A 12,058-nucleotide genomic window follows, 5' to 3' on the forward strand; every position below is an offset into this window, starting at 1 on the left:
CAATGTGCAGCACCTCCGATTAGCAAGGTTGGCTACGTACGGTGCGAAAGAAGTTCAACATACATGCTGCATGACTACCTATGATACCCATTGAAGTGTACTCCAAAAATGCTACAGGTGAAGTATTGGAAAATGACGGCAGGAAACTCCTTGACGGGAACACACTTCTTTTATTAAATCTTGACTTGTAACGATACAACGCGTGGCCTCTCTTCTTCACAATGCGGTCACCATACAACGGTACAACTCGTGACCTCTTCTCTCCGCCCTACGCTTCTCTTGACTCTCTTAGATTCTGTGCTGCTGGCTCTCTGTGCCTCGTGTAGACTCCGCGCCTCGGCTACACTCTTCTCTCGTCTCGTGTAGACTCCGCGCCTCTGCTACACTCTCCACTCGCCTCGTGTAGACTTTGCATCTCTCTCTGGCTACACCGTATGCATACTCGGCTCGTGTAGACCTTTCTCTCTCTCTGGCTACACCGTATGCATACTCGGCTCGTGTAGACCTTTCTCTCTCTCTGGCTACACACTATACATCGCTCAGCTCGTGTAGACCTTTCTCTCTCTCTGGCTACACACTATACATTACTCAGCTCGTGTAGACCGTTCTCTCTCTCTGGCTACACACTATACATTACTCAGCTCGTGTAGACCGTTCTCTCTCTCTGGCTACACACCTATACCTTACTCTCCTCTACTCTCCATTACTCTCCTTTACTCTCCTCTCCGGGCTCTATCTCTGCACCTTCGTCTTCATTCTTAGATGGTTCCACTTCTGCCCCCCTACTCCTCTGTGCATCACCTTATATATCTCTTCTTCCCGGGAGACGGAGCGGATGCGGACCTCAACGTCGGCACCGCTCCTCAGTTACCCAATCACCACGCGCTATCTCTACGATCCGTTTCCGCCCAGCGCGTGTTTCCACTCCCCGACCAATCACACCACGCTGCCACCCGATCACTCCCTCTCAGCGCGTCACCGGCACACAGCCAATCAGCAGCACTACCCCCACCCGCGCACTGACGCCTGCTCCTCCCCGTCAGCGCGCGTCACCACACACACACCCGTACATACGCGCTGGCACACGACGTATACACCCAGCGCGTATCACCACTACATCACCCCCTCCCACATAGCTCGCAGCCGGCCCGGCTGCTAACAACAACCAACCGCAACGATAAGACGACAACCAACAAAAAAAAACCCGTAACCCCCCCAGTGTGCCCCGTAACATAACAACAACAACAACAAGAATAACTATGTACAGATTGACAATGAACACGAAAAGTCAACAATAACACGATACAAGCAAATTCCAAAAACGAACGCGCCCCACGTCCCTGCGACTACACGCAGTGACGAGGCGCTCCAACTGCCCCGACTCCTCACAAGGCAGGTCATGCAAAGTAGCACGACCTGGCGCGAGTCCGTCTGGCTGGTCCGTCGTATGGGGCGGGACACTGACGACCGTCCGGCGGTTCCGGCTGCTCCAGACGGCGCGGAACGGGCCTGAAAGGGCCGGCCCCGCCGCGGAGATCCGGCCGCCGGTGATCGGCAGCTGTCAGTTCCGAGACACCTGGGAGCAGATCAGGCGAAAATACGTGTGGATCAGGCAGAGACATTTCCCCCTCTGGGTCGCCGGTCACGTCACACGCCCGGCCATCACGACACAAGGGGAGGCCATATGGAGGCGAGAACGGTTTCAGTCGGGAGGGGTGAACGTACCAACGGCGCTTTCCCCACTTTATCTGAACGCACTGGGGCCGTGCAACGCGCACGACCTCCACGGGTCCCCTCCACGGTCTCAACAATTTAGGCGACGTAGCCAAGGGTGCCTGAGGGCAATGCAGCCAGGCCCTGTCACCTGGTTTCCATTCGTGCATGGACACCTTCCGTGCCCGCAACCGTTCATTAGCAATTTGGCGAGCCCGCGAATTAAGCCGTGCGGCCTCCCTCGCCTCTGTCAGCTTGTGAATATTAAACTTAATATGTTCTGCCAAATTAGAATTAGTTCGTGGAGCGGACAGGCCAAGTTGCGTTTCCATTGGCGGGTCAGCTTCCCGACCGTACATCAAATAGAATGGGGAAAATCCCGTAGCTGCATGGGGGGCCATTCTATACGCGGCAAGGACTCCCGGGACCTGCAGGTCCCAATCTACATGTGCCTCGCACACCTGCTGGCACAGCATGGAAGTCAAAGTTTTGTGGAGTCTCTCCACCATCCCGTCTGTCTGCGGGTGGTACGGGGAGGTGCGCACCTTCTTGGTACCCAACAGATCGCACACCTCTTGCAACAATTTACTAGAAAATTTTTTACCTTGGTCGGTCAGCAGGCGTTCGGGAGCCCCCTTGTCCAGGACATAGCCCTGGACGAAGGCATCCGTCACAGCCGCTGCCGACTGGTTAGCGAGAGGCCACGCCATAGGCCATCGGGTAAAGTATTCGACCCCCACTAACAAATATTTATTCCCTCTCGGCGTGACTGGGAAGGGCCCCAAAATACCGAGTGCAACGAGCTCGTTGGTACGCGAGACCTGAATAGATTGCAGCGGTGGATTAGCTGCCACGGGCGGTGGTTTACGCCTGGCGCACTCAACGCACCCCTTCAGAATATTTACCACATCACTTCCCATTCCCGGCCAGTAATAGTCACGCTGAAGCAGGGCAAGCGTCTTGTTAACTCCCAAGTGCAAGAGGCGTTCGTGTGCCGCCAAGACAACCCTCCCCCTCACAGCGGAAGGCACCACGAGTGCGTTCCGCCGGGACAAACTGTCCCATCTCAATAACATGCCCTGCTCAAGTACATAGGAGCCGGTACGCTCCTGGTCCCCCTCGGGACCCCCAACCTTGCGGCGCAATGCTAGCAGCGAGCTGTCCGCCATCTGGAGGCGGCCCCATTCGCTGAGCGACAACGAGAGCAGCGAGTCCCGACCCTGAGAGGCAGTGGAATCATCCACGATCGGTGCGCCCGCTGTCGCAGCCAGTGCCCCCATCTCCCCCGCAAGCGTCGGTTTACAGCGCGCCGATCCCGACAAACACGCGCATTCATCACAAGGCAACAACCGCGACAAGCAATCGGCATTTGTGTGTCGCAACCCCTTACGGTACGTAGTCGTAAACTGATAGTCCTGGAGGACTTCCAACCAACGCGACAACTGGCCCGAGGGCTGGGCGACCCTCAATGAATACTGTAGCGCCGCGTGGTCCGTTCGGACCGTAAAGTGACGACCATAGAGATATGGCCTAAACTGCTGCACAAAAAAGACAATGGCAAGCAGCTCGCGACGGGTGACGCAGTAGCGCTGCTCCGCCGGAGACAACACCCTACTACCGTAGGCGACAACTCTTTCGACACCCCCAACGACTTGGGATAGCACCCCCCCAATGCCCGTGTTGCTAGCATCCGTGTCCAGCAAAAAGGGACTGGCAAAATCGGGATAACACAAGGGTGGGGCACCCACCAAGGCGTCCCGGAGGGAGCGAAACGCGGCCTCCTCCTCCGGTCCCCATTTGAACTTCACTCCCTTCGCCGTTAGAGCGTGCAAGGGTTTTGCAATAGTGGCGAAGTGCTCAACGAACCGCCGATAATAAGAAGCAAACCCGATGAAACTACGCACGTCGGAAACGGACGTAGGTGTCGGCCACGAACCGACACAATCCGTCTTCGCGGGATCGGTGGAGATCCCCGAAGAATCGACAATGTGACCCAAGTATCTAACCGACCTACGAAGGAGGTGACATTTGGCCGGTTTAAATTTCAACTTAGCCGATCGCATTCGCAAGAACACCCCTCTCAATCGCTGGAGGTGTTCTTCAAACGTTTTACTGAAAACAATGACATCGTCCATATAAATCAAGCATGTATCCCACTGCAAGCCCGACAAAACCAGCTCCATAAGTCGCTGAAACGTCGCTGGAGAGGAGTGAAGTCCCATGGGTAACCGGTTAAACTGGAACAGCCCCCCTGGAGTCCGAAATGCTGTCTTAGGTTTCGACTCTTCGTCGAGCGGCAACTGCCAAAACCCCGATAACAAATCAAGAGTCGAAAAATATCGCGCACCAGACAATGCATCGAGGGACTCATCCATCCTGGGGAGCGGATACGCGTCAGCCACAGAGATCTTATTCAGGCGACGGAAATCAACGCAGAATCGCAGGGACCCGTCCTGCTTCTTAACCAGCACAATAGGCGCTCCCCACGGGCTAGAGGAGGGCGAAATAATATCGGCTTCTAGCATTTCGTTAACAGCCGACTGAACATGTTCCTTCTCCACGGGACTCAGTCGGAAGGGATTTAGCTTGACCGGCGCCGCATCGCCCGTTTCAATGTGATGGTGCAACAAATCCGTGCACCCAATGTCATACTTATGTTTACTGAATACATCAGAGAATTCAATGAGCAACTCGCGCAGCGCACCCAACTGCGCCGCCGACAAATCGTCCGAGGCGGCGCATAGCGAATGGACCCACTCAAGGTCTTCCCTTGGCTCAACGTTCCGCGCGGGGCTCGAGCCCACCTGCGCAACCAACCCATCATCCACAGGGACCCGCGCCGCGTGAGCCAGCACGGTGCCCTGCGGAATGACAGCTGGTCGCGACCCCGCGTTCAAAACCATCACAAACGGATCCCTGTCAGCCCGCACCAAAGTGTGAGCCACCGATAAATCAAGACCCCCGACAGCCTTGTTAGAAGGACCCAAAAGCATACTTTGTCCCGAAGCCTCCCTCACCCATGGTTTCCGCAACCGGAGGGGAATCAACATCTGTGAACCCGGGGGCACTTGCACGGTCTGCGTCGCCACCGCTTGTATCGTAGCGCACGCCGTCCGAATGTCAGTAGGGCCCGTCAAAAATGAAATCCGGCGACCCGATGGCAGTTCAATGCATCGTTGATCGATAAGAATTTTAATAGGCATTTTAGCCAAAAAATCAGTGCCCAAAAGACACGGAACTGCCAAAGAAGACGAAACGAAAACGGGTCCCGACAATTTGATATCTCCAATGCAAATGGACGCCCTAACCTGACCGATAATGCCCAACGATCCCCCATTAGCGGCGTAAAATGGCACATCCACCGGAAGCAGCGGACGACATTGGACTGGAAGAATATTATAAATGAGGTCCGATATAATAGTTGCCGATGCCCCCGTGTCCACTAACACCCTAATCTCAACCCCATCAATAGATCCCGTAACAACGGACGAACCCGCCGAAGCAGCCACAATTCTATGCCCCAATTCCGCCCATTCAATGTCTCCCTGGTCCCGGCCGAACCCCCCTCGCCGAACCGAATCCCCGAACCTTAACCGGCCCTCCTCCGCCGCAACGCGGCGTCCCATGTGTGCCGAATAAACAGGCCGAGCGTGTGAGGTGCCGCGACTTGCCGGGGATTGTAGAGATGACTTGGGCTCTCGGTCGTCGTCCAGCCGAGCTCCCATGGCGCGCTGCCGCGGAGCGCGGCACCCGGACGCCACGTGGCCCCGGAGGCCGCAGTTATAGCACGTGACGAGGGTCGGAGTAGATCTTGGTTGCTCCGACTTTCGGCCCGATCGCAGAGGCGACCGGGCCCCCGGCCTCCAGTCCCCTGGTCGTCCCGTGGCGAACGCCTCCTCTCGTGGGCTGACGACTTGGGGTTCGGTGACCACCGAACCCGGGGCTGCGACGACAGCAGCGTTGCAACCAACGCCTTGTTTCCGTTGTAGGGCCTCGTGCGCTTGAATACTCGTGGCGACTCTCAAAGAAGAAATATCAATCTCGTCAGCTGTGTTGATAGGGACCCCCAGGTCCTGCGCCAACTTAAGCAGCTGCTCCAAAACCATCGCGTCTTGGCCCTCCTCGTCCATCCGAGGGAACGCAGCATCAGCAAGAGCCAGCAACGCCGTGCGATAGGCCAGCGCGGTCTCCGTGGCCGCTTTCCGTCTTGCGTAGAAATGATGGCGGCACGCCGAGGGAGGTCCGTAGACCCTGGCCAACAAACCCAGCGCATCCTTCAGCGTGGAGCGGTCCGACTTCCGTGCAGCCCTGAAGGCCGCGAGCGCATCGTCGTCCAGCATGGCGGGCAACGCCCGCAGCGCCGTAGCATCGGACCATGCTGACATCTCTTGATGCGCCAAAAACCTTCGCTGAAATTGGCCCCAGTCTCCGCCTTCCGCCTTGAAGGCTGACAACGTGGGCAGGCGCTGCTGAAAAATGAAGTCATCCGCCTCGTGGTTCCTCTCCGCCTCTCCGTCGGTGTGTAAGATGGCGGCTCCAGCAGCAGACGTAAAATGGCGGACCCCCTCGCGCGCTGATGACGTCGATGCGCGCGCTTGGGAACCCACCACCACGTGGCGCTCGCCGTTCCCGCCAAAAGTAGGCCCAGGCGCAATGGCGGGAATCCCCCATTCGTTTTGGCGGGAATCTGCGGGGCGACCTTGTAAAATGTCCCCCACTGTCCCCGCTCCTCCCGACGAGCTGATCTCCGCCAAGATGGACGCGGCGGCGAGCAGCAGCTCCGCCAGTCGGGAGTGCGCCTCACGAAGCCCGGCGTCGGTCCCCGGTCGCTCGGCCGGCGCCGTCGACGGATCCTGTAGCGTGGGCAAGTCCTCCTCCTCACCCCCCGCCACCAGCGGCCCCGAGTCGTCCAGGTTTTCCTCGCGGTCAATCCCGTGGGTCCTACGGGTCTTCCTTGTCTCCATGCTTGGAAGCCCGTTTCACTTCTGACGCCAGATGAAGTATTGGAAAATGACGGCAGGAAACTCCTTGACGGGAACACACTTCTTTTATTAAATCTTGACTTGTAACGATACAACGCGTGGCCTCTCTTCTTCACAATGCGGTCACCATACAACGGTACAACTCGTGACCTCTTCTCTCCGCCCTACGCTTCTCTTGACTCTCTTAGATTCTGTGCTGCTGGCTCTCTGTGCCTCGTGTAGACTCCGCGCCTCGGCTACACTCTTCTCTCGTCTCGTGTAGACTCCGCGCCTCTGCTACACTCTCCACTCGCCTCGTGTAGACTTTGCATCTCTCTCTGGCTACACCGTATGCATACTCGGCTCGTGTAGACCTTTCTCTCTCTCTGGCTACACCGTATGCATACTCGGCTCGTGTAGACCTTTCTCTCTCTCTGGCTACACACTATACATCGCTCAGCTCGTGTAGACCTTTCTCTCTCTCTGGCTACACACTATACATTACTCAGCTCGTGTAGACCGTTCTCTCTCTCTGGCTACACACTATACATTACTCAGCTCGTGTAGACCGTTCTCTCTCTCTGGCTACACACCTATACCTTACTCTCCTCTACTCTCCATTACTCTCCTTTACTCTCCTCTCCGGGCTCTATCTCTGCACCTTCGTCTTCATTCTTAGATGGTTCCACTTCTGCCCCCCTACTCCTCTGTGCATCACCTTATATATCTCTTCTTCCCGGGAGACGGAGCGGATGCGGACCTCAACGTCGCCACCGCTCCTCAGTTACCCAATCACCACGCGCTATCTCTACGATCCGTTTCCGCCCAGCGCGTGTTTCCACTCCCCGACCAATCACACCGCGCTGCCACCCGATCACTCCCTCTCAGCGCGTCACCGGCACACAGCCAATCAGCAGCACTACCCCCACCCGCGCACTGACGCCTGCTCCTCCCCGTCAGCGCGCGTCACCACACACACACCCGTACATACGCGCTGGCACACGACGTATACACCCAGCGCGTATCACCACTACACAGGTTTTGCGTGAGCATTACTGAAACTTATTTGAATACCATGGTATGTGATATGAAGGTGTCATTTATCTTATATAGAAATTTGTACTATTGTATGAAAGTATTTGAATTATTTACACAAAAATCGCCTTACCTTTTATTGTGACCAGTTCCACTGTGAGGGTGCCTGTCCTATAGTAGCCAGTAAACTCACATGTGTAAACCCCACCACCTGTAAACTTAACGTTGGACATTGTTAAAGGAAACTGATCGTTATCAAAATCACGTGATCGTGGCGTATATTGTATTGTCTGATCAGATCCCTTCGTTGTACCACGTGGTTTCCATTTCCAAGTGACAGCGCGTTGCAGCTGTGAACCATTTTTCCACTCAAATCCAGGATCAGATTCATCACATGACAAAGAAACCTCCCCACCCTCGTGTTTAAAATACTTCTTCGCTGCGGGTGCCTGCCCAACAGCAGTTCCTATAAAATAAACAGCAGTGAATTAACTAACCCACAATAGTTATCAAAACATAAACTAAATGTAAACATGTATTTGTTGATTTGTACAGATTAAAATTCAATGTAATAACTCATCACGTGAGTTAATAACGTGACATTTAAATACATTTAACAGGACACTTACCAGTTGATCTAAACTCCAGTTTGTACGAGGCAAAGGGACGGCTGTGCTGGGATTGTAGAACACATTTCCATTCCCCCTGTTGAATTCGTTTTACTTTGTTCAGTGTCAGCGGATTGCCTTTGTCAATGTAAGTGTCACCATGATACCAAACCAGACCTGTTCCATAGGCACTGTTTGAGATGAGACAGGTCAATGTGACAGTCTCTCCTTCTGTCACAGAGCGGAGTGGGTTGGCTGAAACTAAAGAAAACAAAACCAGTAAAACAAACTCAGACATCAGCAGTGACTCCGTGCTCCAGACTCCTCCACTACTCCTCTTGTGGACGAGACCACAGCAGCGACGCTCAGCGAGTCTGGGCGACACTTGACCGGTCCCCGTTCACCACAGAGACCTGACGGGCTGTGTGATAGGAGTCGGTGTGAGGAGCCTACGTAGCACTGACAGTTCTGCAAGTAAACACGCAGTTTCACTAAAACAGTATCGCCCGTGACAGGAGTCAATGTCAGGCGAGGTTCAGAAACATAAATTGCCATTCCATGAACAGTTCCGCATGAAATCGCGTGGCTCCACTGGAACACGGGTGACGTCGCACGGGCACCGTGGCACTGACGTGGCACCACAGGTCGTGTGACGTCACCAGAGGGCACGGAGTGACAGGGAGAGTCAGGAGGGGCTCATCCAATGTCAGACATCTCCACCAGGGCAGGACCCAATGTGCAGCACCTCCGATTAGCAAGGTTGGCTACGTACGGTGCGAAAGAAGTTCAACATACATGCTGCATGACTACCTATGATACCCATTGAAGTGTACTCCAAAAATGCTACAGGTTTTGCGTGAGCATTACTGAAACTTATTTGAATACCATGGAATGTGATATGAAGGTGTCATTTATCTTATATAGAAATTTGTACTATTGTATGAAAGTATTTGAATTATTTACACAAAAATCGCCTTACCTTTTATTGTGACCAGTTCCATAGTGAGGGTGCCTGTCCTATAGTAGCCAGTAAACTCACATGTGTAAACCCCACCACCTGTAAACTTAACGTTGGACATTGTTAAAGGAAACTGATCGTTATCAAAATCACGTGATCGTGGCGTATATTGTATTGTCTGATCAGATCCCTTCGTTGTACCACGTGGTTTCCATTTCCAAGTGACAGCGCGTTGCAGCTGTGAACCATCTTTCCACTCAAATCCATAATCAGATTCATCACATGACAAAGAAACCTCCCCACCCTCGTGTATGAAATATTTCTTCATTGCGGGTGCCTGCCCAACATCACTTCCTAAAAAATAAACAGCAGTAAATTAACCAATGCACAATCATTATCAAACATATACTAAATGTAAATATGTATTTGTTACATTTGACATTAAAATGTTTTAAATTCAACATCAACCCACACATATTAGTTAATAACAGTACATTTTAATGAATATAACAGTAGACTTACCAGTTGATGTAAACTCCAATGTGTACGAGGCAAAGTGACTGTTGTGCTGGTCATGTAGAACACATTTCCATTGTCCCTGTTGAGATCGTTTTACTTTGTTCAGTGTCAGCCGATTGCCTTGTGAAATGTAAGTGTCACCATGATACCAAACCAGACCTGTTCCATAGGCACTGTTTGAGATGTCACACGTCAATGTGACATTATCTCCTTCTGTCACAGAGCGAGATGGATTGGCTGAAACTAAAGAGAGCAAAAGCAGTAAAACAAACTCAGACATCAGCAGTGACTCCGTGCTCCAGACTTCTCCACTACTCCTCTTGTGGACAAGGCCACATCAGCGACGCTCAGCGAGTCTGGGCGACTCCTAAACTGTCCCCGTTCACCACAGAGCTCTGTCCATGTGAGTAGGATGGGTCTGCATCAGCAGGAGATTCTTCTGTTCACAGATGTGCGTAAAACACGTGGCTGCACTACACCACAGGCAGAATGTCACGGGCGATGGCTGTGGATGTGACGCCAGTGCGAGTGCCATGGGAAGCCTGGGTTGCCATCTCCATGGATCGTGGTACAATCGTCAGTCTCGTGGGATTCCTCGGACGTGCGGTGCCATCACGTTGGAAGAATTCATAATGGGCAATAGCAGCAGTGTGTTTTATGCTTGACTAAACTCATTACAGCCATCAAAATTAATACTTTTATATAATTGGTAGCAGTTTACATTCATGGACTATTAATACAAAATCGTACACTATGAATAATGAAATGCATTCCACTTTTATATTTAAGTGCATATGCTTGTGCAAAAAAGTAAAATATAATTTACCTTGCATTGTGATAAGTTCTCGTGTTAAGCTGCTTGTTCTAAAGTAGCCAGCAAAGTGGCAAATGTAGAGCCCAGCATCACTGTATTGTGCGTTTGAGATTTGAATAGAGAAGCTGTCTTGATCAAAAGCAGACTTCAATGCTGTTATTCTGGAAACCAGTGCTATAGCGGTATTTTTCCTTACATCTCTAGTCCATTGACCAGTTTGCTTTTGATACTGGACAATCGTTGCGCTGCCACTACCCTGCCTCACCCATTTCCAGATCACAGCCCGGTCAGAGGAAGGGTGATCTTCCCATTTAAATTCTGGATCAGATTCAACGCATGGCAAAATGGCCGTCTGGCCCACAGAAACAAAATACTTTCTGGGAGCAGGTTCCTTTACTTCACAAACATCTACAAAAATATAAAACCGAGAAATTATTACACTTTAAACATTGAAATTACGGACAAATATTTGACAATTTTAATGATACTTTAAGTTATTACACCTCCACAGGGGATGTATCACATACATCATATTCATTACATTTAGAAGATACTAATTGCATTGGTAACGCAAATTAACCACATTGTTAATAGCCCCCGGTGAAATTAAATTCACCGAGGGCTTAATTTATTTTGAAACATTTCTGGGGCTGCCCAAACCCCTGGACCCCCCCACCCCTTCCCCCAACTGACGGGGATAGCAAAAGGTAGAGAGGGGAAGGGATAAATATTTTCCAGGGATCAACCCCAGACAGCTCCAGCTAAAATCAATCCCTGAATACACTTACTCAGTGATGAGACTTTCAAATCGAGAGAAGCAGAGGCTTGGTCAGTTTGGGTTTTTACACCACATGTCCATTCTCCCTCTTGACATCGTTTGACTTTGTGTAATGTCAGTACAGAATTGCCTTTGTTCATCTCAATGCCACCGTGAGTCCAAACAATACTTAGAACATAGGCACTGTTTGAGATGTTACACATCAATGTGACAGTCTCTCCTTCTGTCACAGAGCGGAGTGGGTTGGCTGAAACTAAAGAAAACAAAACCAGTAAAACAAACTCAGACATCAGCAGTGACTCCGTGCTCAAGACTCCTCCACTACTCCTCTTGTGGACGAGACCACAGCAGCGACGCTCAGCGAGTCTGGGCGACACTTGACCGGTCCCCGTTCACCACAGAGACCTGACGGGCTGTGTGATAGGAGTCGGTGTGAGGAGCCTACGTAGCACTGACAGTTCTGCAAGTAAACACGCAGTTTCACTAAAACAGTATCGCCCGTGACAGGAGTCAATGTCAGGCGAGGTTCAGAAACATAAATTGCCATTCCATGAACAGTTCCGCATGAAATCGCGTGGCTCCACTGGAACACGGGTGACGTCGCACGGGCACCGTGGCACTGACGTGGCACCACAGGTCGTGTGACGTCACCAGAGGGCACGGAGTGACAGG

Source organism: Lampetra fluviatilis, chromosome 24 (assembly GCF_964198595.1).
Source record: "Lampetra fluviatilis chromosome 24, kcLamFluv1.1, whole genome shotgun sequence".
Lineage (NCBI taxonomy): Eukaryota > Metazoa > Chordata > Hyperoartia > Petromyzontiformes > Petromyzontidae > Lampetra > Lampetra fluviatilis.